This window comes from Carica papaya, chromosome 5 (genome assembly GCF_054855325.1).
Source record: "Carica papaya isolate Zhongbai chromosome 5, ASM5485532v1, whole genome shotgun sequence".
In the NCBI taxonomy this organism is placed as follows: domain Eukaryota; kingdom Viridiplantae; phylum Streptophyta; class Magnoliopsida; order Brassicales; family Caricaceae; genus Carica; species Carica papaya.
This window is the reverse complement of record NC_142313.1, coordinates 29,477,402-29,505,104: the sequence shown is the minus strand read 5'-3', so window position 1 is coordinate 29,505,104 and position 27,703 is coordinate 29,477,402. Positions and strand designations below refer to the sequence as shown.

General features: G+C 46.3%; 5 non-coding genes and 47 pseudogenes across 5 annotated transcripts; all 52 read right to left on the bottom strand.

Annotated features, from left to right (window-relative positions):
* Positions 1–3: 3 nt before the first annotated feature.
* Positions 4–122, bottom strand: LOC148260995 (5S ribosomal RNA; annotated as a pseudogene).
* Positions 123–1,003: 881 nt separating this feature from the next.
* Positions 1,004–1,122, bottom strand: LOC148260994 (5S ribosomal RNA; annotated as a pseudogene).
* Positions 1,123–1,326: 204 nt separating this feature from the next.
* Positions 1,327–1,445, bottom strand: LOC148260993 (5S ribosomal RNA; annotated as a pseudogene).
* Positions 1,446–1,992: 547 nt separating this feature from the next.
* Positions 1,993–2,110, bottom strand: LOC148260992 (5S ribosomal RNA; annotated as a pseudogene).
* A 548-nt stretch (positions 2,111–2,658) lies between these two features.
* On the bottom strand, positions 2,659–2,776 carry LOC148260991 (5S ribosomal RNA; annotated as a pseudogene).
* Positions 2,777–3,340: 564 nt separating this feature from the next.
* On the bottom strand, positions 3,341–3,459 carry LOC148260990 (5S ribosomal RNA; annotated as a pseudogene).
* Positions 3,460–3,668: 209 nt separating this feature from the next.
* LOC148260989 (5S ribosomal RNA) lies at positions 3,669–3,787 on the bottom strand (annotated as a pseudogene).
* Positions 3,788–3,991: 204 nt separating this feature from the next.
* Positions 3,992–4,109, bottom strand: LOC148260988 (5S ribosomal RNA; annotated as a pseudogene).
* Positions 4,110–4,315: 206 nt separating this feature from the next.
* On the bottom strand, positions 4,316–4,434 carry LOC148260987 (5S ribosomal RNA; annotated as a pseudogene).
* Positions 4,435–4,962: 528 nt separating this feature from the next.
* On the bottom strand, positions 4,963–5,081 carry LOC148260986 (5S ribosomal RNA; annotated as a pseudogene).
* An 884-nt stretch (positions 5,082–5,965) lies between these two features.
* Positions 5,966–6,084, bottom strand: LOC148260985 (5S ribosomal RNA; annotated as a pseudogene).
* Positions 6,085–6,644: 560 nt separating this feature from the next.
* Positions 6,645–6,763, bottom strand: LOC148260984 (5S ribosomal RNA; annotated as a pseudogene).
* Positions 6,764–6,925: 162 nt separating this feature from the next.
* On the bottom strand, positions 6,926–7,044 carry LOC148260983 (5S ribosomal RNA; annotated as a pseudogene).
* A 209-nt stretch (positions 7,045–7,253) lies between these two features.
* Positions 7,254–7,372, bottom strand: LOC148260982 (5S ribosomal RNA; annotated as a pseudogene).
* Positions 7,373–7,576: 204 nt separating this feature from the next.
* Positions 7,577–7,694, bottom strand: LOC148260981 (5S ribosomal RNA; annotated as a pseudogene).
* A 236-nt stretch (positions 7,695–7,930) lies between these two features.
* Positions 7,931–8,049, bottom strand: LOC148260980 (5S ribosomal RNA; annotated as a pseudogene).
* A 206-nt stretch (positions 8,050–8,255) lies between these two features.
* On the bottom strand, positions 8,256–8,374 carry LOC148260979 (5S ribosomal RNA; annotated as a pseudogene).
* Positions 8,375–8,579: 205 nt separating this feature from the next.
* Positions 8,580–8,698, bottom strand: LOC148260978 (5S ribosomal RNA; annotated as a pseudogene).
* Positions 8,699–9,257: 559 nt separating this feature from the next.
* Positions 9,258–9,376, bottom strand: LOC148260977 (5S ribosomal RNA; annotated as a pseudogene).
* Positions 9,377–9,937: 561 nt separating this feature from the next.
* LOC148260976 (5S ribosomal RNA) lies at positions 9,938–10,056 on the bottom strand (annotated as a pseudogene).
* A 209-nt stretch (positions 10,057–10,265) lies between these two features.
* LOC148260975 (5S ribosomal RNA) lies at positions 10,266–10,384 on the bottom strand (annotated as a pseudogene).
* Positions 10,385–10,588: 204 nt separating this feature from the next.
* LOC148260974 (5S ribosomal RNA) lies at positions 10,589–10,706 on the bottom strand (annotated as a pseudogene).
* Positions 10,707–11,264: 558 nt separating this feature from the next.
* Positions 11,265–11,383, bottom strand: LOC148260973 (5S ribosomal RNA; annotated as a pseudogene).
* Positions 11,384–11,592: 209 nt separating this feature from the next.
* LOC148260972 (5S ribosomal RNA) lies at positions 11,593–11,711 on the bottom strand (annotated as a pseudogene).
* A 205-nt stretch (positions 11,712–11,916) lies between these two features.
* Positions 11,917–12,034, bottom strand: LOC148260971 (5S ribosomal RNA; annotated as a pseudogene).
* Positions 12,035–12,594: 560 nt separating this feature from the next.
* On the bottom strand, positions 12,595–12,713 carry LOC148260970 (5S ribosomal RNA). The gene has a single exon (XR_015820591.1). It is a non-coding gene; the product is annotated as a 5S ribosomal RNA (ribosomal RNA).
* A 205-nt stretch (positions 12,714–12,918) lies between these two features.
* Positions 12,919–13,037, bottom strand: LOC148260969 (5S ribosomal RNA; annotated as a pseudogene).
* Positions 13,038–13,596: 559 nt separating this feature from the next.
* On the bottom strand, positions 13,597–13,715 carry LOC148260968 (5S ribosomal RNA; annotated as a pseudogene).
* A 205-nt stretch (positions 13,716–13,920) lies between these two features.
* Positions 13,921–14,039, bottom strand: LOC148260967 (5S ribosomal RNA; annotated as a pseudogene).
* Positions 14,040–14,242: 203 nt separating this feature from the next.
* LOC148260966 (5S ribosomal RNA) lies at positions 14,243–14,361 on the bottom strand. Its single transcript, XR_015820272.1, has one exon. It is a non-coding gene; the product is annotated as a 5S ribosomal RNA (ribosomal RNA).
* Positions 14,362–14,921: 560 nt separating this feature from the next.
* On the bottom strand, positions 14,922–15,040 carry LOC148260965 (5S ribosomal RNA; annotated as a pseudogene).
* Positions 15,041–15,151: 111 nt separating this feature from the next.
* LOC148260964 (5S ribosomal RNA) lies at positions 15,152–15,269 on the bottom strand (annotated as a pseudogene).
* Positions 15,270–15,830: 561 nt separating this feature from the next.
* Positions 15,831–15,948, bottom strand: LOC148260963 (5S ribosomal RNA; annotated as a pseudogene).
* Positions 15,949–16,511: 563 nt separating this feature from the next.
* On the bottom strand, positions 16,512–16,630 carry LOC148260962 (5S ribosomal RNA). The gene has a single exon (XR_015820080.1). It is a non-coding gene; the product is annotated as a 5S ribosomal RNA (ribosomal RNA).
* A 563-nt stretch (positions 16,631–17,193) lies between these two features.
* Positions 17,194–17,312, bottom strand: LOC148260961 (5S ribosomal RNA; annotated as a pseudogene).
* A 561-nt stretch (positions 17,313–17,873) lies between these two features.
* Positions 17,874–17,992, bottom strand: LOC148260960 (5S ribosomal RNA). The gene has a single exon (XR_015820972.1). It is a non-coding gene; the product is annotated as a 5S ribosomal RNA (ribosomal RNA).
* A 563-nt stretch (positions 17,993–18,555) lies between these two features.
* On the bottom strand, positions 18,556–18,674 carry LOC148260959 (5S ribosomal RNA; annotated as a pseudogene).
* Positions 18,675–19,238: 564 nt separating this feature from the next.
* LOC148260958 (5S ribosomal RNA) lies at positions 19,239–19,357 on the bottom strand (annotated as a pseudogene).
* Positions 19,358–20,240: 883 nt separating this feature from the next.
* LOC148260957 (5S ribosomal RNA) lies at positions 20,241–20,359 on the bottom strand (annotated as a pseudogene).
* Positions 20,360–20,561: 202 nt separating this feature from the next.
* LOC148260956 (5S ribosomal RNA) lies at positions 20,562–20,680 on the bottom strand (annotated as a pseudogene).
* Positions 20,681–21,239: 559 nt separating this feature from the next.
* On the bottom strand, positions 21,240–21,358 carry LOC148260955 (5S ribosomal RNA; annotated as a pseudogene).
* Positions 21,359–21,920: 562 nt separating this feature from the next.
* LOC148260954 (5S ribosomal RNA) lies at positions 21,921–22,039 on the bottom strand (annotated as a pseudogene).
* A 209-nt stretch (positions 22,040–22,248) lies between these two features.
* Positions 22,249–22,367, bottom strand: LOC148260953 (5S ribosomal RNA; annotated as a pseudogene).
* Positions 22,368–22,570: 203 nt separating this feature from the next.
* LOC148260952 (5S ribosomal RNA) lies at positions 22,571–22,688 on the bottom strand (annotated as a pseudogene).
* Positions 22,689–23,249: 561 nt separating this feature from the next.
* Positions 23,250–23,368, bottom strand: LOC148260951 (5S ribosomal RNA; annotated as a pseudogene).
* Positions 23,369–23,573: 205 nt separating this feature from the next.
* On the bottom strand, positions 23,574–23,692 carry LOC148260950 (5S ribosomal RNA; annotated as a pseudogene).
* A 563-nt stretch (positions 23,693–24,255) lies between these two features.
* LOC148260949 (5S ribosomal RNA) lies at positions 24,256–24,374 on the bottom strand (annotated as a pseudogene).
* A 203-nt stretch (positions 24,375–24,577) lies between these two features.
* Positions 24,578–24,696, bottom strand: LOC148260948 (5S ribosomal RNA; annotated as a pseudogene).
* Positions 24,697–24,906: 210 nt separating this feature from the next.
* On the bottom strand, positions 24,907–25,025 carry LOC148260947 (5S ribosomal RNA; annotated as a pseudogene).
* A 559-nt stretch (positions 25,026–25,584) lies between these two features.
* Positions 25,585–25,703, bottom strand: LOC148260946 (5S ribosomal RNA). Its single transcript, XR_015820319.1, has one exon. It is a non-coding gene; the product is annotated as a 5S ribosomal RNA (ribosomal RNA).
* A 207-nt stretch (positions 25,704–25,910) lies between these two features.
* LOC148260945 (5S ribosomal RNA) lies at positions 25,911–26,029 on the bottom strand (annotated as a pseudogene).
* Positions 26,030–26,958: 929 nt separating this feature from the next.
* Positions 26,959–27,077, bottom strand: LOC148260944 (5S ribosomal RNA; annotated as a pseudogene).
* Between the last annotated feature and the right edge of the window lie 626 nt (positions 27,078–27,703).

Here is a 27,703-nt window from a genome sequence, read left to right as displayed (position 1 = left end):
AAATGGGTGCAACACGAGAACCTCCCAGAAGGTAACCCATCATTGTACTACTTTCGCCAAAGCACACTTAACTGCGGAGTTCTGATGGGATCCGGTGCATTTGTGCTGGTGTGACCGCACCTGTTTAATTTCGTGCTGAAAATACATACACTCCTTCTTCCCTCCCCCCCTCCCATCATTTGTTTCCTTGTGCGTTCACACTGCACCTCTCCTTCTCGTTCTAATATCGATTAAAATGCCCCTGATTCTTGACTCACATTTGCGTATAAACCAGCGGACCATAGTTCCAGTCGCGCGTAACGTCGAACGACCTATCTGAAAAAAATTGTTGCGATACGAGGACTTCCAAAGAGGTCACCCATCCGAGTACAACTCTCGACCAAGCACACTTAACCGCAGATTTCTGATGGGATCCAGTGCATTAGTGCTGGTATGATGCCACTTGTTTAATTTTGCGCTTCAAATACATACACTCCTTCTCTTTTCTTCTTCATCCCGTCATTTGTTTCTTTGTGCGTGCGCACTGCACCTCCTGTACTCGTTCTAATATCAAGTAAAATGCCACGGCGCCGTGACTCACATTTGCGAATAAACTTGCGGACCATAAATCAAGTCGCGCGTAACGTCGAAAGAATCATATGCAAAAAGATGGGTGCAACACGAGGACCTCCCAAGAAAATGGGTGAAATATAAGGACTTCGCAGAAGGTCATCCATCCGAGTACATTTCTCGCCCAAGTACCCTTAACTGCGGAGTTCTGATAGCATTCGTTGCATTAGTGCTGGTATGATCCCTCATGTTTCATTCTGCACTGCAAATACATACACTCTTTCTCCTCCCATCCCCCCTCCCGTCATTTGTTTCCTTGTGCGTGTACTCTGCATCTCTCTTTCTCGTTCTAATATCAAATAATATGCCTCGGCAACGTGACTCACCTTTGCAAATGAACCAGTGGTTTATAATTCCATTCGCGCGTAACGTCGAACAACCCATCTGAATAAAATTGGTGCAACACTAGGGCTTCCCAAGTGGTCACCCATCCGAGTACTACTCTCGCCCAAGCACACTTAACTGCGGAGTTCTGATGGGATCCAAAGCTTTAGGGCTGGTATGATCGCACCTATTTAATTTCGCACTGCAAATACATACACTCATTCTCCTTTCTTCCCCCTCCCGTCATTTGTTTCCTTTTGCGTTCACACTTCACCTCTCATTCTCGTTCTAATATCGATTAAAATGCCCCTGCTTCTTCACTCACATTTGCGTATAAACCAGCGGACCCTAGTTCCAGACGCGCGTAACGTCGAACGACCCGTCTGAAAAAAATTGGTGCGACACGAGGACTTCCCAGGAGGTCAGCCATCCGAGTACTAATCTCGCCCAAGCACACATAACTGCGGAGTTCTGATGGGATCCGGTGCATTAGTGCTGGTATGATCGCACCTGTTTAATTTCACGCTGCAAATACATAAACTCATTCGCCTTTCTTCCCCCTCCCGTCATTTGTTTCCTTGTGCGTGCGCACTGCACCTCCCGTTCTCATTCTAATATCAAGTAAAATGCCACGGCGTCGTGACTCACATTTGCGAATAAACATGAGGACCATAATTCAAGTCGCGCGTAACGTCGAAATAATCATTTGCAAAAAAATGGGTGCAACACAAGGACTTCACAAGAAGATGGGTGAAATATAAGGACTTCGCAGGAGGTAACCCATGCTAGTACTACTCTCGCCCAAGCACCCTTTCCTACGGAGTTCTGATAGAATCTGTTGCATTAGTGCTGGTATGATCGCACCTGTTTCATTTCGTGCTGAGAATACATACACTCCTTCTTCTTCCCTCCCCCTCCCATCAATTGTTTCCTTGTGCGTTCACACTGCACCTCTCCTTCTCGTTCTAATATCGATTAAAATACCCCTGCTTCTTGACTCACATTTGCGTATAAACCAGCGGACTCTAGTTCCAGTCGAACGACCCATCTGAAAAAAAATTGTTGCGATATGAGGACTTCCCAAGAGGTCACCCATTCGAGTACTACTCTCGCCCATGCACACTTAACTGCAGAGTTCTGATGGGATCCAGTGCATTAGTGCTGGTATGATGCCACTTGTTTAGTTTTGCGCTTCAAATACATACACTCCTTCTCTTTTGTTCCTCATCCCGTTATTTGTTTCCTTGTGCGTGCGCACTACACCTCCCGTACTCGTTCTAATATCAAGTAAAATGCCACGGCGCCGTGACTCACATTTGCGAATAAACCTGCGAACCATAAATCAAGTCGCGCGTAACGTCGAAAGAATCATCTGCAAAAAGATGGGTGCAACACGAGGACCTCCCAAGAAAATGGGTGAAATATAAGGACTTCGCAGGAGGTAACCCATGCTAGTACTACTCTCGCCCAAGCACCCTTTCCTACGGAGTTCTGATAGAATCTGTTGCATTAGTGCTGGTATGATCGCACCTGTTTCATTTCGTGCTGAGAATACATACACTCCTTCTTCTTCCCTCCCCCTCCCATCAATTGTTTCCTTGTGCGTTCACACTGCACCTCTCCTTCTCGTTCTAATATCGATTAAAATACCCCTGCTTCTTGACTCACATTTGCGTATAAACCAGCGGACTCTAGTTCCAGTCGAACGACCCATCTGAAAAAAAATTGTTGCGATACGAGGACTTCCCAAGAGGTCACCCATCCGAGTACTACTCTCGCCCATGCACACTTAACTGCAGAGTTCTGATGGGATCCAGTGCATTAGTGCTGGTATGATGCCACTTGTTTAGTTTTGCGCTTCAAATACATACACTCCTTCTCTTTTGTTCCTCATCCCGTCATTTGTTTCCTTGTGCGTGCGCACTACACCTCCCGTACTCGTTCTAATATCAAGTAAAATGCCACGGCGCCGTGACTCACATTTGCGAATAAACTTGCGGACCATAAATCAAGTTGCGCGTATCGTCGAAAGAATCATCTGCAAAAAAATGGGTGCAACACGAGGACTTCCTAAGAAAATGGGTGAAATATAAAGACTTCGCAGGAGGTCACCCATCCTAGTGCTACTCTCGCCCAAACACCCTTAACTTGCGGAGTTCTGATAGAATCCGTTGCATTGGTGCTGGTATGATTGCTCATGTTTCATTCTGCACTGCAAATACTTACACTTTTTCTCCCTCCACCCCCCCTCCCATCATTTGTTTCATTGTGCGTGCACTCTGCATCTCTCCTTCTCGTTCTAATATCGATTAAAATGCCCCTGCTTCTTGACTCACATTTGCATATAAACCAGTGGACCCTAGTTCCAGTCGCGCGTATCATCGAACGACCCGTCTGAAAAAAAAAATTAGTGCGACGCGAGGACTTCCCAGGAGGTCACCCATCCGAGTACTACTCTCGCCCAAACACACTTAACTGCGGAGTTCTGATGGAATACGGTGCATTAGTGCTGGTTTGATCGCACCGGCTTAATTTTGCGCTGCAAATATATAAACTACTTCTCCGTTCTTCCCCATCCCATCATTTGTTTCCTTGTGCGTGCGCACTGCACCTCTCGTTCTCGTTCAAATATAAAGTAAAATGCCACATCGCCGTGACTCACATTTGCGAATAAATCTGCGGACCATAATTAAAGTCGCGCGTAACGTCAAACGGCACATCTGAAAAAAATAAAATGGGTGCAACTCGAGAACTTCCCAGGAGGTAACCCATCATTGTACTACTTTCGTCAAAACACACTTAACTGCGGAGTTCTCATGGGATCCGGTGCATTTGTGCTGGTGTGACCGCACCTGTTTAATTTCGTTCTGAAAATACATACACTCCTTCTTCCCTCCCCCCCTTCCATCATTTGTTTCCTTGTGCGTTCACACTGCACCTCTCCTTCTCGTTCTAATATCAATTAAAATGCCCCTGATTCTTGACTCACATTTGCGTATAAATCAGCGGACCATAGTTCCAGTCGCGCGTAACGTCGAACGACCCATCTGAAAAAAAATTGTTGCGATACGAGGACTTCCCAAGAGGTCACCCATCCGAGTACTACTCTCGCCCAAGCACGCTTAACTGCAGAGTTCTGATGGGATCCAGTGCATTAGTGCTGGTATGATGCCACTTGTTTAATTTTGCGCTTCAAATACGTACACTCCTTCTCTTTTCTTCCTCCTCCCGTCATTTGTTTCCTTGTGCGTGCGCACTGCACCTCCCGTACTCGTTCTAATATCAAGTAAAATGCCACGGCGCCGTGACTCACATTTGCGAATAAACCTGCGGACCATAAATCAAGTCGCGCATAAAGTCGAAAGAATCATCTGCAAAAAGATGGGTGCAACACGAGAACTTCCTAGGAGGTAACCCATCATTGTACTACTTTTGCCAAAGCACACTTAACTGCGGAGTTCTGATGGGATCCGGTGCATTTGTGCTGGTGTGACCGCACCTGTTTAATTTCGTGCCGAAAATACATACACTCCTTCTTCCCTCCCCCCCTCCCATCATTTGTTTCGTTGTGCGTTCACACTGCACCTCTCCTTCTCGTTCTAATATCGATTAAAATGCCCCTGATTCTTGACTCACATTTGCGTATAAACCAGCTGACCATAGTTCTAGTCGCGTGTAATGTCGAACGACCCATCTAAAAAAAAATTGTTGCGATACGAGGACTTCCCAAGAGGTCACCCATCCGAGTACTATTCTTTCCCAAGCACACTAAACAGCAGAGTTCTGATGGGATCCAGTGCATTAGTGCTGGTATGATGCCACTTGTTTACTTTTGCGCTTCAAATGCCTACACTCCTTTTCTTTTCTTCCTCATCCCGTCATTTGTTTCCTTGTGCGTGCGCACTGCACCTCTCGTACTCGTTCTAATATCAAGTAAAATGCCACGGCGCCGTGACTCACATTTGCGAATAAACCTGCGGACCATAAATCAAGTCGCGCATAAAGTCGAAAGAATCATCTGCAAAAAGATGGGTGCAACACGAGAACTTCCTAGGAGGTAACCCATCATTGTACTACTTTTGCCAAAGCACACTTAACTGCGGAGTTCTGATGGGATCCGGTGCATTTGTGCTGGTGTGACCGCACCTGTTTAATTTCGTGCCGAAAATACATACACTCCTTCTTCCCTCCCCCCCTCCCATCATTTGTTTCGTTGTGCGTTCACACTGCACCTCTCCTTCTCGTTCTAATATCGATTAAAATGCCCCTGATTCTTGACTCACATTTGCGTATAAACCAGCTGACCATAGTTCCAGTCGCGTGTAATGTCGAACGACCCATCTAAAAAAAAATTGTTGCGATACGAGGACTTCCCAAGAGGTCACCCATCCGAGTACTATTCTTTCCCAAGCACACTAAACAGCAGAGTTCTGATGGGATCCAGTGCATTAGTGCTGGTATGATGCCACTTGTTTACTTTTGCGCTTCAAATGCCTACACTCCTTTTCTTTTCTTCCTCATCCCGTCATTTGTTTCCTTGTGCGTGCGCACTGCACCTCCCGTACTCGTTCTAATATCAAGTAAAATGCCACGGCGCCGTGACTCACATTTGCGAATAAACCTGCGGACCATAAATCAAGTCGCGCATAACGTTGAAAGAATCATCTGCAAAAAGACGGGTGCAACACGAGGACCTCCCAAGAAAATGGGTGAAATATAAGGACTTCGCAGGAGGTCACCCATCCGAGTACATTTTTCGCCCAAGCACCCTTAACTGCAGAGTTCTGATAGAATCCGTTGCATTAGTGCTGGTATGATCCCTCATGTTTCATTCTGCACTGCAAATACATACACTCTTTCTCCTTCTATCCCCCCTCCCGTCATTTGTTTCCTTGTGCGTGTACTCTGCATCTCTCTTTCTCGTTCTAATATCAAGTAATATACCCCGGCACCGTGACTCACCTTTGCAAATGAACCAGCGGTTTATAATTCCATTCGCGCGTAATGTCGAACAACCCATCCGAAAAAAAAATAGGTGCACCACGAGGGCTTCCCAGGTGGTGACCCATCCGAGTACTACTCTCGCCCAAACACACTTAACTGCGGCGTTCTGATGGGATCTGAAGCTTTAGTGCTGGTGTGATCGCTCTCGTTTAATTCCGCGCTGCAAATACATAAACTCCTTCTCCTTTCTTCCCCCTCCCTTCATTTGTTTCCTTGTGCGTGCGCACTGCACCTCCTGTGTTCGTTCTAATATCAAGTAAAATGCTGCGGTGCCGTGACTCACATTTGCGAATAAACCCGAGGACCATAATTCAAGTCGCGCGTAACGTCGAAAGAATCATCTGCAAAAAAATGGGTGCAACACGAGAATTTTCTAAGAAAATAGGTGAAATATAAGGACTTCGCAGGAGGTCACCCATCCGAGTACTTTTCTCGCCCAAGCACCCTTAACTGTGGAGTTCTGATAGAATCCGTTGCATTAGTGCTGGTATGATCCCTTATGTTTCATTATGCACTGCAAATACATACACTCTTTCTCCTTTCATCCCCCCTCTTGTCATTTGTTTCCTTGTGTGTGCACTCTGCATCTCTCTTTCTCATTCTAATATCAAGTAATATACCCCGGCACTATGACTCACCTTTGTAAATGAACCAGCGGTTTATAATTCCATTCGCGCGTAACGTCGAACAACCCATCCAAAGAAAAATAGGTGCAACACGAGGGCTTCCCAAGTGGTCACCCATCCGAGTACTACCCTCCCCTAAGCACACTTAACTGCGGAGTTCTGATGGGATCCGGAGCATTAGTGCTGGTATGATCGCACCTGTTTAATTTCGCGCTGCAAATACATACACTCTTTCCCCTTTCTTCCTCATCTCGTTCTAATATCGATTAAAATGCCCCTGCTTCTTGACTCACATTTGCGTATAAACCAGTGGATCCTAGTTCCAGACGCGAGTAACGTCGAACGACCCGTCTGAAAAAAAATTTGTGCGACACTAGGACTTCCCAAGAGGTCACCCATCTGAGTACTAATCTCGCCCATGCACACTTAACTGCAGAGTTCTGATGGGATCCGGTGCATTAATGCTGGTATGATCACACCTGTTTAATTTTGCGCTGCAAATACATAAACTCATTCCCCTTTCTTCCCCCTCCCGTCATTTGTTTTCTTGTGCGTGCGCACTGCACCTCTCGTTCTCGTTCAAATATCAAGTAAAATGCCACGGCGCCTTGACTCACATTTGCGAAAAAACCTTAGGACCATAATTAAAGTCGCGCGTAACGTCGAACAGCACATCTGAAAAAAAGAAAATGGGTGGAACACGAGAACTTCCCAGGGGGTAACCCATCATTGTACTACTTTCGCCAAAGCACACTTAACTGCGGAGTTCTGATGGGATTCGGTGCATTTGTGCTGGTGTGACCGCACCTGTTTAATTTCGTGCTGAAAATACATACACTCCTTCTTCCCTCCCCCCCTTCCATCATTTGTTTCCTTGTGCGTTCACACTGCACCTCTCCTTCTCGTTCTAATATCGATTAAAATGCCCCTGATTCTTGACTCACATTTGCGTATAAATCAGCGGACCATAGTTCCAGTCGCGCGTAACGTCGAACGACCCATCTGAAAAAAAATTGTTGCGATATGAGGACTTCCCAAGAGGTCACCCATCCGAGTACTACTCTCGCCCAAGCACGCTTAACTGCAGAGTTCTGATGGGATCCAGTGCATTAGTGCTGGTATGATGCCACTTGTTTAATTTTGCGCTTCAAATACATACACTCATTCTCTTTTCTTCCTCCTCCCGTCATTTGTTTCCTTGTGCGTGCGCACTGCACCTCCCGTACTCGTTCTAATATCAAGTAAAATGCCACGGCGCCGTGACTCACATTTGCGAATAAACCTGCGGACCATAAATCAAGTCGCGCATAAAGTCGAAAGAATCATCTGCAAAAAGATAGGTGCAACACGAGGACCTCCCAAGAAAATGGGTGAAATAAAAGGACTTCGCAGGAGGTCACCCATCCGAGTACTTTTCTCGCCCAAGCACCCTTAACTGCGGAGTTCTGATAGAATCCGTTGCATTAGTGCTGGTATGATCCCTCACGTTTCATTCCACACTGCAAATACATACACTCTTTCTCCTTCCATCCCCCCTCCCGTCATTTCTTTCCTTATTCGTGCGCACTGCACCTCTCGTTCTCGTTCAAATATCAAGTAAAATGCCACGGCGCCGTGACTCACCTTTGCAAATGAACCAGCGGTTTATAATTCCATTTGCGCGTAACGTCGAACAACCCATCCGAAAAAAAATAGGTGCAACACAAGGGCTTCCCAAGTGGTCACCCATCCGAGTACTACCCTCCCCTAAGCACACTTAACTGCGGAGTTCTGATGGGATCCGGAGCATTAGTGCTGGTATGATCGCACCTGTTTAATTTCGCGCTGCAAATACATACACTCCTTCTCCTTTATTCCCCATCCCGTCAATTGTTTCCTTGTGCGTTCACACTGCACCTCTCATTCTCGTTCTAATATCGATTAAAATGCCCGTGCTTCTTGACTCACATTTGCGTATAAACCAGCGGACCCAAGTTCCAGACGCGCGTAACGTCGAACGACCAGTCTGAAAAAAAATTTGTGCAACACGAGGACTTCCCAGGAGGTCACCCATCCAAGTATTAATCTCGCACAAGCACACTTCACTGCGGAGTTCTGATGGGATCCGGTGCATTAGTGCTGGTATGATCACACCTGTTTAATTTCGCGCTGCAAATACATAAACTCATTCCCCTTTCTTCCCCCTCTCGTCATTTGTTTCCTTGTGCGTGCGCACTGCACCTCTCGTTCACGTTCTAATATCAAGTAAAATGCTACAGCGCCGTGACTCACATTTGCGAATAAACCCGAGGACCATAATTCAAGTCGCACGTAACGTCGAAAGAATTATCTGCAAAAAAATGGGTGCAACACGAGGACTTCACAAGAAAATGGGTGAAATATAAGGACTTCGCAGGAGGTAACCCATGCTAGTACTACTCTCGCCCAAGCACCCTTACCTACGGAGTTCTGATAGAATCCATTGCATTAGTGCTGGTATGATCGCACCTGTTTCATTTCGTGCTGAAAATACATACACTCCTTCTCCTTCCCTCCCCCTCCCACCAATTGTTTCCTTGTGCGTTCACACTGCACCTCTCCTTCTCGTTCTAATATCGATTAAAATGCCCCTGATTCTTGACTCACATTTGCGTATAAACAAGCGGACCCCAGTTCCAGTCCCGCGTAACGTCGAACGACCCGTCTGAAAAAAAATTGGTGCGACATGAAGACTTCCCATGAGGTCACCCATTTGAGTACTACTCTCGCCCATGCACACTTAACTGCGGAGTTCTGATGGGATCCGGTGCATTAGTGCTGGTATGATCGCAAACGTTTAATTCTACGCTGCAAATACATAAACTCCTTCTCCTTTCTTCCCCATCCCGTCATTTGTTTCCTTGTGCGTGCGCACTGCACCTCCCGTGCTCGTTCTAATATCAAGTAAAAATCTACGGTGCCGTGACTCACATTTGCGAATAAACCTGAGGACCATAATTCAAGTCGTGCGTATCGTCGAAAGAATGATCTGCAAAAAAATGTGTGCAACACGAGGACTTCCAAAGAAAATGGGTGAAATATAAGGACTTCGTAGGAGGTCACCCATCCGAGTACTTTTCTCGCCCAAGCACCCTTAACTGCGGAGTTCTGATAGAATCCATTGCATTTGTGCTGGTATGATTGCTCATGTTTCATTCTGCGTTGCAAATACATACACTTTTTCTCCCTCCATCCCCCCTCCCGACATTTGTTTCCTTGTGCGTGCACTCTGCATCTCTCCTTCTCGTTCTAATATCCATTAAATGGCCCCTACTTCTTGACTCACATTTGCGTATAAACCAATGGACCCTAGTTCCAGTCGCGTGTAACGTCGAACGACCTGTCTGAAAAAAAAAATAGTGCGTCAGGAGGACTTCCCAGGAGGTCACCCATCTGAGTACTACTCTCGCCCAAGCACACTTAACTGCGGAGTTCTAATGGGATCCGGTGCATTAGTGCTGGTATGGTCGCAACTATTTTATTTTGCGCTGTAAATACATAAACTCCTTCTCCTTTCTTCCCCTTCTCGTCATTTGATTCCTTGTGCGTGCGCACTGCACCTCTCGTTCTTTTTCAAATATCAAGTAAAATGCCACGGCGCCGTGACTCACATTTGCGAATAAATCTGCGGACCATAATTAAAGTCGCGCGTAACGTCGAACGACACATCTGAAAAAAAGAAAATGGGTGCGACACGAGAACTTCCCAGGAGGTAACCCATCATTGTACTACTTTCGCCAAAGCACACTTAACTGCGGAGTTCTGATGGGTTCCGGTGCATTTGTGCTGGTGTGACCGCACCTGTTTAATTTCGTGCTGAAAATACATGCACTCCTTCTTCCCTCCCCCCCTCCCATCATTTGTTTCCTTGTGCGTTCACACTGCACCTCTCCTTATCGTTCTAAAATCGATTAAAATGCCCCTGATTCTTGACTAACATTTGCGTATAAACGAGCGGACCATAGTTCCAATCACGCGTAACGTCGAACGACCCATCTGAAAAAAAATTGTTGCGATACGAGGACTTCCCAAGAGGTCACCCATCCGAGTACTACTCTCGCCCAAGCACATTTAACTGCAGGGTTCTGATGGGATCCAGTGCATTAGCGCTGGTATGATGCCACTTGTTTAATTTTGCGCTTCAAATAGATACACTCCTCGTTTCTTCCTCATCCCGTCATTTGTTTCCTTGTGCGTGCGCACTGCACCTCCCGTACTTGTTCTAATATCAAGTAAAATGCCACGGCGCCGTGACTCACATTTGCGAATAAACCTGCGGACCATAAATCAAGTCGCGCGTAACGTCGAAAGAATCATCTACAAAAAGATGGGTGCAACACGAGTACCTCCCAAGAAAATGGGCGAAATATAAGGACTTCGCAGGATGTCACCCATCCGAGTACTTTTCTCGCCCAAGCACCCTTAACAGCGGAGTTCTGATAGAATCCGTTGTATTAGTGCTGGTATGATCCCTCATGTTTCATTCTGCACTGCAAATACATACACTATTTCTCCTCCCATCCCCCCTCCCGTCATTTGCTTCCTTGTGCGTGCACTCTTCATCTCGCTTTCTCGTTCTAATATCAAGTAATATGCCCCGACACCGTGACTCATCTTTGCAAATGAACCAGCGGTTTATAATTCCCTTCGCGCGTAACGTCGAACAATCCATCCGAAAAAAAATAGGTACAACACGAGGGCTTCCCAGGTGGTCACCCATCCGAGTACTACTCTCGCCCAAGCACACTTAACTGCGGAGTTCTGATGGAATACGGTGCATTAGTGCTGGTTTGATCGCAACGGCTTAGTTTTGCGCTGCAAATAGATAAACTACTTCTCCGTTCTTCCCCATCCCATCATTTGTTTCCTTGTGCGTGCGCACTGCACCTCTCGTTCTCGTTCAAATATCAAGTAAAATACCACATCGCCGTGACTCACATTTGCGAATAAATCTGCGGACCATAATTAAAGTCGCGCGTAACGTCAAACGGCACATCTGAAAAAAATAAAATGGGTGCAACTCGAGAACTTCCCAGGAGGTAACCCATCATTGTACTACTTTCGTCAAAACACACTTAACTGCGGAGTTCTGATGGGATCCGGTGCATTTGTGCTGGTGTGACCGCACCTGTTTAATTTCGTTCTGAAAATACATACACTCCTTCTTCCCTCCCCCCCTTCCATCATTTGTTTCCTTGTGCGTTCACACTGCACCTCTCCTTCTCGTTCTAATATCAATTAAAATGCCCCTGATTCTTGACTCACATTTGCGTATAAATCAGCGGACCATAGTTCCAGTCGCGCGTAACGTCGAACGACCCATCTGAAAAAAAAATTGTTGCGATACGAGGACTTCCCAAGAGGTCACCCATCCGAGTACTACTCTCGCCCAAGCACGCTTAACTACAGAGTTCTGATGGGATCCAGTGCATTAGTGCTGGTATGATGCCACTTGTTTAATTTTGCGCTTCAAATACATACATCCCTTCTCTTTTCTTCCTCCTCCCGTCATTTGTTTCCTTGTGCGTGCGCACTGCACCTCCCGTACTCGTTCTAATATCAAGTAAAATGCCACGGCGCCGTGACTCACATTTGCGAATAAACCTGCGGACCATAAATCAAGTCGCGCATAAAGTCGAAAGAATCATCTGCAAAAAGATGGGTGCAACACGAGGACCTCCCAAGAAAATGGGTGAAATATAAGGACTTCGCAGGAGGTCACCCATCCGAGTACTTTTCTCGCCCAAGCACCCTTAACTGCGGAGGTCTGATAGAATCCGTTGCATTAGTGCTGGTATGATCCCTCATGTTTCATTCTGCACTGCAAATACATACACTCTTTCTCCTCCCATCCCCCATCCCGTCATTTGTTTCCTTGTGCGTGCACTCTGCATTTCTCTTTCTCATTCTAATATCAAGTAATATGCCCCGGCACCGTGACTCATCTTTGTAAATGAACCAGCGGTTTATAATTCTATTCGCGCGTAACGTCTAACAACCCATCCGAGAAAAATAGGTGCAACACGAGGGCTTCCCAAGTGGTCACCCATCCGAGTACTATGCTCGCCCCAACACACTTAACTGCGGAGTTCTGATGGGATCCGGAGCTTTAGTGCTGGTATGATCGCACCTGTTCACTTTCGCGCTGCAAATACATACACTCCTTCTCCTTTCTTCCCCCTCCTGTCATTTGTTTCCTTGTGCGTTCACACTTCACCTCTCATTCTCGTCCTAATATCGATTAAAATGCCCCTGCTTCTTGACTCCCATTTGCGTATAAACCAGCGGACACTAGTTCCAGAGGTGTGTAACGTCGAACGACCCGTCTGAAAAAAAATTGGTGCGACACGAGGACTTCCCAGGGGGTCACCCATCCGATTACTAATCTCGCCCAAGCACACTTCACTGCGGAGTTCTGATGGGATCCAGAGCATTAGTGCTGGAATGATCGCACCTGTTTAATTTCGCGCTGCAAATACATAAACTCATTCCCCTTTCTTCCCCCTCCCGTCATTTGTTTCCTTGTACGTGCGCACTGCACCTCCCATTCTCGTTCTAATATCAAGTAAAATGCTACAGCGCCGTGACTCATATTTGCGAATAAATCTGAGGACCATAATTCAAGTCGCGCGTTACGTCGAAAGAATCATCTGCAAAAAAATGGGTGCAACACAAGGACTTCCCAGGAGGTAACCCATGCTTGTACTACTCTCGCTTAAGCACCCTTACCTACTGAGTTCTGATAGAATCCGTTGACTTAGTGCTGGTATGATCGCACCTGTTTCATTTCGCGCTGCAAATACATAAACTCCTTCTCCTTTCTTCCCCCTCCCGTAATTTGTTTCCTTGTGCGTGCGTACTGAACCTCCCGTTTTCATTTTAATATCAAGTAAAATGGTACAGCGCCATGACTCACATTTGCGAATAAACCTGAGGACCATAATTCAAGTCGCGCGTAACGTCGAAATAATCATCTGCAAAAAAATGGGTGCAACACGAGGACTTCACAAGAAAATGGATGAAATATAAGGACTTCCCAGGAGGTAACCCATGCTAGTACTACTCTTGCCCAAGCACCCTTACCTACGGAGTTCTGATAGAATCCGTTGTATTAGTGCTGGTATGATCGCACCTGTTTCATTTCGCGCTGCAAATACATAAACTCCTCCTTTCTTCCCCCTCCCGTGTTTTTTTCCTTGTGCGTGCGCACTGCACCTCTCGTTCTCGTTCAAATATAAAGTAAAATGCCACGGTGCCGTGACTCACATTTGCGAATAAATCTGCGGACCATAATTAAAGTCGCTCGTAACGTCGAACGGCACATCTGAAAAAAAGAAAATGGGTGCAGCACGAGAACTTCCCAGGAGGTAACCCATCATTGTACTACTTTTGCCAAAGTACACTTAACTGCGGAGTTCTGATGGGATCCGGTGCATTTGTGCTGGTGTGACCGCACTTGTTTAATTTCATGCTGAAAATACATACACTCCTTCTTCCCTCCCCCATCCCATCATTTGTTTCCTTGTGCGTTCACAATGCACCTCTCATTCTCGTTCTAATATCGATTAAAATGCCCCTAATTCTTGACTTATATTTGTGTATAAACCAGCGGACCATAGTTCCAGTCGTGCGTAACATCGAACGACCTGTCTGAAAAAAAATTGGTGCGACACGAGGACTTCCCATGAGGTCACCCATCCGAGTACTACTCTCGCCCAAGCACACTTAACTGCAGAGTTCTGATGGGATCCAGTGCATTAGTGCTGGTATGATCGCACCCGTTTAATTTTGCGCTGCAAGTAAATAAACTCCTTCTCCTTTCTTTCCCCTCCCGTCATTTGTTTCCTTGTGCGTGCGCAATGCACCTCCTGTGCTCGTTCTAATATCAAGTAAAATACTACGATGCCGTGACTCACATTTGCGAATAAATCTGAGGACCATAATTCAAGTTGCGCGTATTGTCGAAAGAATCATCTGCAAAAAAATGGGTGCAACACGAGTACTTCCTAAGAAAATGGGTGAAATATAAGGACTTCGCAGGAGGTCACCCATCCGAGTACTTTTCTCGCCCAAGCACCCTTAACTGCGGAGTTCTAATAGAATCCGTTGCATTAGTGCTGGTATGATCCCTCATGTTTCATTCTGCGCTGCAAATACATACACTCTTTCTCCTCCCATCCCCCCTCCCGTCATTTGTTTCCTTGTGCGTGCACTCTGCATCTATCTTTCTTGTTCTAATATCAAGTAATATGCCCCGACACCGTGACTCACCTTTGCAAATGAACCAGCGGTTTATAATTCCATTCGCGCGTAACGTCGAACAACCCATCCGAAAAAACATAGGTGCAACACGAGGGCTTCCTAGGTTTTCATCCATCTGAGTACTACTCTGGCCCAAGCACACTTAACTGCGGAGTTCTGATGGGATCCGGGGCTTTAGTGCTGGTATGATCGCACCTCTTTAATTTCGCACTGCAAATACATACACTCCTCCTTTCTTCCCCCTCCCGTCATTTGTTTCCTTGTGCGTTCACACTTCACCTCTCATTCTCGACCCGTCTGAAAAAAAATTTGTGCGACACAAGGACTTCCCAGGAGGTCACCCATCCGAGTACTACTCTCGCCCAAGCACAATTAACTGCTGAGTTCTGATGGGATCCGGTGCATAGTGCTGGTATGATCGCACCCGTTTAATTCCGCGCTGCAAATACATAAATTCCTTCTCCTTTCTTCCCCCTCCCGTCATTTGTTTCCTTGTGCATGCGCACTGCACCTCCCGTTCTCGTTCTAATATCAAGTAAAATGCTACGGTGCCATGACTCGCATTTGCGAATAAACCTGAGGACCATAATTCAAGTCGCGCGTATCGTCGAATGAATCATCTGCAAAAAAATGGGTGCAACACGAGGACTTCTTAAGAAAATGGGTGAAATATAAGGACTTCGCAGGAGGTCACCCATCCTAGTGCTACTCTCGCCCAAGCACCCTTAACTTGCGGAGTTCTGAAAGAATCCGTTGCATTGGTGCTGGTATGATTGCTCATGTTTCATTCTGCGCTGCAAATACATACACTTTTTCTCCCTGCATCCCCCCTCCCGTCATTTGTTTCCTTGTACGTGCACTCTGCATCTCTCCTTCTCGTTCTAATATCGATTAAAATGCCCCTGCTTCTTGACTCACATTTGTGTATAAACCAGCGGACCCTAATTCCAATCGCGCGTAAAGTCGAACGACCCGTCTGAAAAAAAATTGGTGCGACACGAGGACTTCCCAGGAGGTCACCCATCCGAGTACTACTCTCGCCCAAGCACACTTAATGCGAAGTTCTGATGGAATCCGATGCATTAATGCTGGTATGATCGCACCCGTTTAATTCTGCGCTGCAAATATGTAAACTCCTTCTCCTTTCTTCCCCCTCTCATCATTTATTTCCTTGTGCGTGCGCACTGCACCTCCCGTGCTCGTTCTAATATCAAGTTAAATGCTATGGTGCCGTGACTCACATTTGCGAATAAACCTTAGGACCATAATTCAAGTCGCGCGTATCGTCGAAAGAATCATCTGCAAAAAAATGGGTGCAACACGAGGACTTCCTGAGAACATGGGTGAAATATAAGGACTTCGCAGGAGGTCACCCATCCTAGTTCTACTCTCGCCCAAGCACCCTTAACTTGCGGAGTTCTGATAGAATCCGTTGTATTGGTGCTGGTATGATTGCTCATATTTCATTCTGCGCTGCAAATACATACACTTTTTCTCCCTCCATCCCTCCTCCCGTCATTTGTTTCCTTGTACGTGCAGTCTGCATCTCTCCTTCTCGTTCTAATATCGATTAAAATGCTCCTGCTTCTTGACTCACATTTGCGTATAAACCAGTGGACCCTAGTTCCAGTCGCGCGTAACGTCGAACGACCCGTCTGAAAAAAAAAATTAGTGCGACACGAGGACTTCCCAAGAGGTCACCCATCCGAGTACTACTCTCGTCCAAGCACACTTAACTGCGGAGTTCTGATGGGATCCGGTGCATTAGTACTGGTATGATCGCACCTGTTTAATTTCGCGCTGCAAATACATAAACTCCTTCTCCATTCTTCCCCCTCCCGTCATTTGTTTCCTTGCAAGTGCGCACTGCACCTCTCGTTGTCGTTCAAATATCATGTAAAATGCCACGGTGCCTTGACTCACATTTGCGAATAAATCTGCGGACCATAATTAAAGTCACGCGTAACGTCGAACGACACATCTGAAAAAAAGAAAATGTGTGCAACATGAGGACTTCACAAGAAAATGGGTGAAATATAAGGACTTCGCAGGAGGTAACCCATGCTAGAACTACTCTCGCCCAAGCACCCTTACCTACGGAGTTCTGATAGAATCCGTTGCATTAGTGCTGGTATGATCGCACCTGTTTCATTTCGTGCTGAAAATACATACACTCCTTCTCCTTCCCTCCCCCTCCCATCAATTGTTTCCTTGTGCGTTCACACTGCGCCTTTTCTTCTCATTCTAATATCGATTAAAATGCCCCTGCTTCTTGACTCACAATTGCGTATAAACCAGCTGACCCCAGTTCCAGTCGCGCGTAACGTCGAACGACCCGTTTGAAAAAAAATTGGTGCGACACGAGGACTTCCCAAGAGGTCACCCATCCGAGTACTACTCTCGCCCAAGCACACTTAACTACGGACTTCTGATTGGATCCGGTGCATTAGTACTGGTATGATCGCACCCGTTTAATTCCGCGCTGCAAATACATAAACTCCTTCTCCTTTCTTCCCCCTCCCGTCATTTGTTTCCTTGTGCGTGCGCAGTGCACCTCCCGTGCTCGTTCTAATTCAAGTAAAATGCTACGGTGCCGTGACTCACATTTGCGAATAAAACTGAGGACCATAATTCAAGTCGCGCGTATCGTCGAATGAATCATCTACAAAAAAATGGGTGCAACACGAGGACTTCTTAAGAAAATGGGTGAAATATAAGGACTTCGCAGGAGGTCACCCATCCTAGTGCTACTCTCGCCCAAGCACCCTTAACTTGGGGAGTTCTGAAAGAATCCGTTGCATTGGTGCTGGTATGATTGCTCAAGTTTCATTCTGCGCTGCAAATACATACACTTTTTCTCCCTCCATCCCCCCTCCCGTCATTTGTTTCCTTGTGCCTGCACTCTGCATCTCTCCTTCTCGTTCTAATATCGATTAAAATGCCCCTGCTTCTTGACTCACATTTGCGTATGAACCAGGCGTCCCTACTTCCAGTCGCGCGTAACGTCGAACGACCCGTCTAAAAAAAAAATTAATGCGACACGAGGACTTCCCAGGAGGTCACCCATCTGAGTACTAATCTCGCCCAAGCACACTTAACTGCGGAGTTCTGATGGGACCCGGTGCATTCGTGCTGGTATGATCGCACCAATTTAATTTCGCTCTGCAAATACATAAACTCCTTCTCCTTTCTTCCCCCTCCTCTCATTTGTTTCCTTGTGCGTGCGCACTGCACCTCTCGTTCTCGTTCAAATATGAAGTAAAATGCCACGGCGCTGTGACTCACATTTGCGAATAAATCTGCGGACCATAATTAAAGTCGTGCGTAACGTCGAACGGCACATCTGAAAAAAAGAAAATAGGTGCAACACGAGGACTTCACAAGAAAATGGGTGAAATATAAAGACTTCGCAGGAGGTAACCCATGCTAGTACTACTCTCGCCCAAGCAACCTTACCTACGGAGTTCTGATAGAATCCGTTCCATTAGTGCTGGTATGATCGCACCTGTTTCATTTCGTGCTGAAAATACATACACTCCTTCTCCTTCCCTCCCCCTCCCAAAAATTGTTTCCTTGTGCGTTCACACTGCACCTCTCCTTCTCGTTCTAATATCGATTAAAATGTCCCTGCTTCTTGACTCACAATTGCGTATAAACCAGCGGACCCCAGTTCTAGTCGCGCGTAACGTCGAACGACCCGTCTGAAAAAAAATTGGTGCGACACAAGGACTTCCCAAGAGATCACCCATCCGAGTACTACTCTCTCCCAAGCACACTTAACTGCCGAGCTCTGATGGGATCCGGTGCATTAGTGCTGGTATGATCGCACCGGTTTAATTCTACACTGTAAATACATAAACTCTTTCTCCTTTCTTCCGCCTCCCGTCATTTGTTTCCTTGTGCGTGGGCACTGCACCTCCCGTGCTCGTTCTAATATCAAGTAAAATGCTACGGTGCCGTGACTCACATTTGCGAATAAACCTGTGGACCATAATTCAAGTCGCGCGTATCGTCGAAAGAATCATCTGCAAAAAAATGGGTGCAACACGAGGAGTTCCTAAGAAAATTGGTGAAATATAAGGACTTTGCAGGAGGTCACCCATCCTAGTGCTACTCTCGCCCAAGCACCCTTAACTTGCGGAGTTCTGACAGAATCCGTTGCATTGGTGCTGGTATGATTGCTCATGTTTCATTCTGCGCTGCAAATACACAAACTCCTTCTCCTTTCTTCCCCCTCCCGTCCTTTGTTTCCTTGTGCGTGCGCACTGCACCTCTCGTTCTCGTTCAAATATCAAGTAAAATGCCACGGCGCCGTAACTCACATTTGCGAATAAATCTGCGGACCATAATTAAAGTCGCGCGTAACGTCGAACGGCACATCTGAAAAAAAGAAAATGGGTGCAACATGAGAACTTCCCAGGAGGTAACCCATCATTGTACTACTTTCCCCAAAGCACACTTAACTGCGGAGTTCTGATGGGATCCGGTGCATTAGTGCTGGTGTGACCGCACCTGTTTAATTTCGTGCTGAAAATACATACACTCCTTCTTCCCTCCCCCCCTCTCATCATTTGTTTCCTTGTGCGTTCACACTGCACCTCTCCTTCTCGTTCGAATATCGATTAAAATGCCTCTGATTCTTGACTCACATTTGCATATAAACCAGTGGACCATAGTTCCAGTCGCGCGTAACGTCGAACGACCCTTCTGAAAAAAAATTGTTGCGATACGAGGACTTCCCAATAGCTCACCCATCGGAGTACTACTCTCACCCAAGCACGCTTAACTGCAGAGTTCTAATGGGATCAAGTGCATTAGTGCTGGTATGATGCCACTTGTTTAATTTTGCGCTTCAAATACATACACTCCTTCTCTTTTCTTCCTCCTCCCGTCATTTGTTTCCTTGTGCGTACGCACTGCACTTCCCGTACTCGTTCTAATATCAAGTAAAATGCTACGGCGCCGTGACTCACATTTGTGAATAAACCTGCGGACCATAAATCAAATTGCGCGTAACGTCGAAAGAATCATCTGCAAAAAGATGGGTGCAACACGAGGACCTCCCAAGAAAATGGGTGAAATATAAGGACTTCGCAGGAGGTCACCCATCCGAGTACTTTTCTCGCCCAATCACCCTTAACTCCGGAGTTCTGATAGAATCCGTTGCATTAGTGCTAGTATGATCCCTCATGTTTCATTTTGCACTGCAAATACATACACTCTTTCTCCTCCCATCTCCCAACCCGTCATTTGTTTCCTTGTGCGTGCACTCTGCATCTCTCTTTCTCGTTCTAATATCAAGTAATATGCCCCGGCACCGTGACTCACCTTTGCAAATGAACCAGCGATTTATAATTCCATTCGCGCGTAACGTTGAACATCCCATCCGAAAAAAAATAGGTGGAACAAGAGGGCTTCCCAGGTGGTCACCCATCCGAGTACTACTCTCGCCCAAGCACACTTAACTGCGGAGTTCTGATGGGATCCGGGGCTTTAGTGCTGGTATGATCGCACCTCTTTAATTTCGCGCTGCAAATACATACACTCCTCCTTTCTTCCCCCTCCCGTCATTTGTTTCCTTGTGCGTTTACACTTCACCTCTCATTCTCGTTCTAATATCGATTAAAATGCCCCTGCTTCTTGACTCACATTTGCGTATAAACCAGCGGACCCTAGTTCCAGACGCGTGTAACGTCGAACGACCAGTCTGAAAAAAAATTGGTGCGACACGAGGACTTCCCAGGAGGTCAACCATCCGAGTACTAATCTCGCCCAAGCACACTTAACTGCAGAGTTCTGATGGGATCCGGGGCTTTAGTGCTGGTATGATCTCACCTCTTTAGTTTCGCGCTGCAAATACATACACTCCTTCTCCTTTCTTCCCCCTACCGTCATTTATTTCCTTGTGTGTGCGCACTGCACCTCCCGTTCTCGTTCTAATATCAAGTAAAATGCTACAGCGCCGTGACTCACATTTGCGAATAAACCTGAGGACCATAATTCAAGTCGGGCGTAATGTCGAAAGAATCATCTGAAAAAAAATGGGTGCAACACAAGGACTTCACAAGAAAATGGATGAAATATAAGGACTTCGCAGGAGGTAACCCATGCTAGTACTAGTCTCGCCCAAGCACCCTTACCTACGGAGTTCTGATAGAATCTGTTGTATTAGTGCTGGTATCATCGCAACTGTTTCATTTCGTGCTGAAAATACATACACTCCTTTTCCTTCCCTCCCCCTCCCATCAATTGTTTCCTTGTGCGTTCACACTGCACCTCTCATTCTCGTTCTAATATCGATTAAAATGCCCCTGCTTCTTGACTCACATTTGCGTATAAACCAGTGGACCCTAGTTCCAGTCGCGCGTAACGTCGAACGACCCGTCTGAAAAAAAATTGGTTCGACACGAGGACTTCCCAAGAGGTCTCCCATCCGAGTACTACTCTCGCCCAAGCACACTTAACTACAGAATTCTGATGGGATCCGGTGCATTAGTACTGGTATGATCGCACCTGTTTAATTTCGTGCTGCAAAGACATAAACTCCTTCTCCTTTCTTCCCCCTCCCGTCATTTCTTTCCTTGTGCGTGCGCACTGCACCTCCCGTGCTCGTTCTAATATCAAGTAAAATGCTACAATGCCGTGACTCACATTTGCGAATAATCCTGTGGACCATAATTCAAGTCGCGCGTATCGTCGAAAGAATCATCTGCAAAAAAATTGGTGCAACAGGAGGACTTCCTAAGAAAATGGGTGAAATATAAGGACTTCGTAGGAGGTCACCCATCCTAGTGCTACTCTCGCCCAAGCACCCTTAACTTGCGAAGTTCTGAAAGAATCCGTTGCATTGGTGCTGGTATGATTGCTCATGTTTCATTCTGCGCTGCAAATACATACACTTTTTCTCCCTCCATCCCTCCTCCCGTCATTTGTTTCCTTGTGCGTGCACTCTGCATCTCTCCTTCTCGTTCTAATATCGATTAAAATGCCCCTGCTTCTTGACTCACATTTGCGTATAAACCAGTGGACCCTAGTTCTAGTCGCGCGTAACATCGAACGACCTGTCTGAAAAAAAAATTAGTGCGACACAAGGACTTCCCAGGAGGTCACCCATCCGAGTACTACTCTTGTCCAAGCACACTTAACTACGGAGTTCTAATGGGATCCGGTGCATTAGTGCTAGTATGATCACAACTATTTAATTTCGCGCTGTAAATAGATAAACTCCTTCTCCTTTCTTCCCCCTTCCGTCATTTGTTTCCTTGTGCGTGCGCACTACACCTCTCGTTCTCGTTCAAATATCAAGTAAAATGCCACGGCGCCGTGACTCACATTTGCGAATAAATCTGCGGACCATAATTAAAGTCGCGCGTAACGTCGAACTGCACATCTGAAAAAAAGAAAATGGGTGCAACACGAGAACTTCCCAGGAGGTAACCCATCATTGTACTACTTTCGCCAAAGCACACTTAACTACGGAGTTCTGATGGGATCCGGTGCATTTGTGCTGGTGTGACCGCACCTCTTTAATTTCGTGCTGAAAATACATACACTCCTTCTTTCCTCCCCCCTCCAATCATTTGTTTCGTTGTGCGTTCACACTGCACCTCTCCTTCTCGTTCTAATATCGATTAAAATGCCCCTGATTCTTGACTCACATTTGCGTATAAACCAGCGGACCATAGTTCCAGTCATGCGTAACGTCGAACGACCCATCTGAAAAAAAATTGTTGCGATACGAGGACTTCCCAAGAGGTCACCCATCCGAGTACTACTCTCGCCCAAGTACGCTTAACTGCAGAGTTCTGATGGGATCCAGTGCATTAGTGCTGGTATGATGCCACTTGTTTAATTTTGCGCTTCAAATACATACACTCCTTCTCTTTTCTTCCTCCTCCCGTCATTTGTTTCCTTGTGCGTGCGCACTGCACCTCCCGTACTCGTTCTAATATCAAGTAAAACGCCACGGCTCCGTGACTCACATTTGCGAATAAACCTGCGGACCATAAATCAAGTCGCGCGTAACCTCGAAAGAATCATCTGCAAAAAGATGGGTGCAATACGACGACCTCCCAAGAAAATGGGTGAAATATAAAGACTTCGCAGGAGGTCACCCATCCGAGTACTTTTCTCGCCCAAGCACCCTTAACTGCGGAGTTCTTATAGAATCCGTTGCATTAGTGCTGGTTTGATCCCTCATGTTTCATTCTGCACTGCAAATTCATACACTCTTTCTCCTCCCATCCCCCCTCCCGTCATTTGTTTCCTTGTGCGTGCACTCTGCATCTCTCTTTCTCGTTCTAATATCAAGTAATATGCCCCGGCACCGTGACTCACCTTTGCAAATGAACCAGCGGTTTATAATTCCATTCACGCGTAACGTGGAACAACCCATCCGAAAAAAAATTGGTGCAACACGAGGGCTTCCCAAGTGGTCACCCATCCGAGTACTACTCTTGCCCAAGCACACGTAACTATGGAGTTCTGATGGGATCAGGAGCTTTAGTGCTGGTATGATCGCACCTGTTTAATTTCACGCTTCAAATACATACACTCCTTCTCCTTTCTTCCCCCTCCCGTCATTTGTTTCCTTGTGCGTTCACACTTCACCTCTCACTCTCGTTCTAATATCGATTAAAATGCCCCTGCTTCTTGACTCACATTTGCATATAAACCAGCGGACCCTAGTTCCAGACGTACGTAATGTCGAACGACCCGTCTGAAAAAAAATTGGTGCGACACGAGGACTTCCCAAGAGGTCACCAATCCGAGTACTAATCTCGCCCAAGCACACTTCACTCTGGAGTTCTGATGGGATCCGGTGCAATAGTGCTGGTATGATCGCACCCGTTTAATTTTGCACTGCAAATACATAAACTCATTCCCCTTTCTTCCCCCTCCCGTCATTTGTTTCCTTGTGCGTGCGCACTGCACCTCCCGTTCTCGTTCTAATATCAAGTAAAATGCCACGGCGCCGTGACTCACATTTGCGAATAAACCTGAGGACCATAATTCAAGTCGCGCGTAACGTCGAAAGAATCATCTGCAAAAAAATGGGTGCAACACGAGGACTTCATAAGAAAATGGGTGAAATATAAGGACTTCGCAGGAGGTAACCCATGCTAGTGCTACTCTCGCCAAAGCACCCATACCTACGGAGTTCTGATAGAATACGTTGCATTAGTGCTGGTAAGATCGCACCTATTTCATTTCGCGCTGTAAATACATACACTCCTTCTTCTTTCTTCCCCCTCCCGTCATTTGTTTCCTTGTGCGTGCGCACTGCACCTCTCGTTCTCGTTAAAATATCAAGTAAAATGCCACGGCGCCGTGGCTCACATTTGCGAAAAAATCTGCGGACCATAATTAAAGTCGCGCGTAACGTCGAGCGGCACATCTGAAAAAAAGAAAAAGGGTTCAACACGAGAACTTCCCAGGAGGTAACCCATCATTGTACTACTTTCGCCAAAGCACAGTTAACTGCGGAGTTCTGATGGGATCCAGTGCATTTGTGCTGGTGTGACCGCACCTGTTTAATTTCGTGTTGAAAATACATAAACTCCTTCTTCCCTCCCCCCTACCATCATTTGTTTCCTTGTGCGTTCACATTGCACCTCTCCTTCTCGTTCTAATATCGATTAAAATGCCCCTGATTCTTGACTCACATTTGCGTATAAACCAGCGGACCATAGTTCCAGTCGCGCGTAACGTCGAACGACCCGTCTGAAAAAAAATTGGTGCGACACGAGGACTTCCCAGGAGGTCACCCATCCGAGTACTACTCTCGCCCAAACACACTTAACTGCTGAGTTCTGATGGGATCCGGTGCATTAATGCTGGTATGATCGCACCTGTTTAATTTCGCGCTGCAAATACATAAATTCCTTCTCCTTTCTTCCCCCTCCCGTCATTTGTTTCCAAGTGCGTGCGCACTGCACCTCTCGTTCTCGTTCAAATATCAAGTACAATGCCACGACGCCGTGACTCACATTTGCGAATAAATCTTCGGACCATAATTAAAGTCGCGCGTAACGTCGAACGACACATCTGAAAAAAAAGAAAATGGGTGCAACACGAGAACTTCCCACGAGGTAATCCATCATTGTACTACTTTCACCAAAGCACACCTAACTGCGGAGTTCTGATGGGATCCGGTGCATTTGTGCTGGTATGATCGCACCTGTTTAATTTTGCGCTGCAAATACATAAACTCATTCCCATTTCTTCCCCCTCTCGTCATTTGTTTCCTTGTGCGTGCGCACTGCACCTCCCGTGCTCCTTCTAATATAAAGTAAAATGCTACGTTGCCGTGACTTACATTTGCGAATAAACCTGAGGACCATAATTCAAGTCGCGCGTATCGTCGAAAGAATCATCTGCAAAAAAATGGGTGCAACACGAGAACTTCCTAAGAAAATGGGTGAAATATAAGGACTTCGCAGGAGGTAACCCATGCTAGTACTACTCTCGCCCAAGCACCCTTACCTACGGAGTTATGATAGAATCCGTTGCATTAGTGCTGGTATGATCGCACCTGTTTCATTTCGTGCTGAAAATACATACACTCCTTCTCCTTCCCTCCCCCTCCCATCAATTGTTTCCTTGTGCGTTCACACTGCACCTCTCCTTCTCGTTCTAATATCGATTAAAATGCCCCTGCTTTTTTACTCACATTTGCGTATAAACCAGCGGAACCTAGTTCCAGTGGCGCGTAACGTCGAACGACTCGTCTGAAAAAAAATTGGTGCGACACGAGGACTTCGCAGGAGGTCACCCATCCGAGTACTACTCTCGCCCAAGCACACTTAACTGCGGAGTTCTGATGGGATCCGGTGCATTAGTGCTGGAATGATCACACCTGTTTAATTTCGCGCTGCAAATACATAAATTCCTTTTCCTTTCTTCCCCCTCCCCTCATTTGTTTCCAAGTGCGTGCGCACTGCACCTCTCGTTCTCGTTCAAATATCAAGTACAATGTCACGGCGCCGTGACTCACATTTGCGAATAAATCTGCGGACCATAATTAAAGTCGCGCGTAACGTCGAACGACACATCTGAAAAAAAAAATGGGCGCAACACGAGAACTTCCCACGAGGTAACCCATCATTGTACTACTTTCAGCAAAGCACACTTAATTGCGGAGTTCTGATGAGATCCGGTGCATTTGTGCTGGTATGATCGCACCTGTTTAATTTTGCGCTGCAAATACATAAACTCATTCCCCTTTCTTCCCCCTCCCGTCATTTGTTTCCTTGTGCTGCGCACTGCACCTCCCGTGCTCCTTCTAATACAAAGTAAAATGCTACGGTGCCGTGACTCACATTTGCGAATAAACCTGAGGGCCATAATTCAAGTCGCGCGTATCGTCGAAAGAATCATCTGCAAAAAAATGGGTGCAACACAAGGAAACACAAGGACTTCCTAAGAAAATTTGTGAAATATAAGGATTTCGCAGGAGGTCACCCATCCTAGTGCTACTCTCGCCCAAGCACCCTTAACTTGGGGAGTTCTGATAGAATCCGTTGCATTGGTGCTGGTATGATTGCTCATGTTTCATTCTGCGCTGCAAATACATACACTTTTTCACCCTCCATCCCCCCTCCCGTCATTTGTTTCCTTGTGCGTGCGCACTGCACCTCCCGTGCTCGTTCTAATATAAAGTAAAATGCTACGGTGCCGTGACTTACATTTGCGAATAAACCTGAGGACCATAATTCAAGTCGAGCGTATCGTCGAAAGAATCATCTGCAAAAAAATGGGTGCAACACGAGGACTTCCTAAGAAAATGGGTGAAATATAAGGACTTCGCAGGAGGTCACCCATCCTAGTGCTACTCTCGCCCAAGCACCCTTAACTTGCGGAGTTCTGATAGAATCCGTTGCATTGGTGCGGGTATGATTGGTCATGTTTCATTCTGCGCTGCAAATACATACACTTTTTCTCCCTTCATCCCCCCTCCCGTCATTTGTTTCCTTGTGCGTGCGCACTGCACCTCTCGTTCTCGTTCAAATATCAAGTAAAATGCCACGGCGCCGTGACTCACATTTGCGAAAAAATCTGCGGACCATAATTAAAGTCGCGCGTAATGTCGAACGGCACATCTGAAAAAAAAAAATGGGTGCAACACGAGAACTTCCCAGGAGGTAACCCATCATTGTACTACTTTCGCCAAAGCACACTTAACTGCGGAGTTCTGATGGGATCCGGTGCATTTGTGCTAGTGTGACCGCACCTGTTTAATTTTGTGCTGAAAATACATACACTCCTTCTTCCCTCCCCCCCTCCCATCATTTGTTTCCTTGTGCGTTCACACTGCACCTCTCCTTCTCGTTCTAATATCGATTAAAATGCCCCTGATTCTTGACTCACATTTGCATATAAACCAGCGGACCATAGTTCCAGTCGCGCGTAACGTCGAACAACCCATCTGAAAAAAAATTGTTGCGATACGAGGACTTCCCAAGAGGTCACCCATCCTTGTACTACTCTCGCCAAAGTACACTTAACTGCAGAGTTCTGATGGGATCCAGTGCATTAGTGCTGGTATGATGCCACTTGTTTAATTTTGCGCTTCAAATACATACACTCCCTCTCTTTTCATCCTCATCCCGTAATTTGTTTCCTTGTGCGTGCGCACTGCACTTCCCGTCCTCGTTCTAATATCAAGTAAAATGCAACGGCGCCGTGACTCACATTTGCGAATAAACCTGCAGACTATAAATCAAGTCGCGCGTAACGTCGAAAGAATCATCTGCAAAAAGATGGGTGCAACACGAGGACCACCAAAGAAAATGGGTGAAATATAAGGACTTCGCAGGAGGTCACCCATCCGAGTACTTTTCTCGCCCAAGCACCCTTAA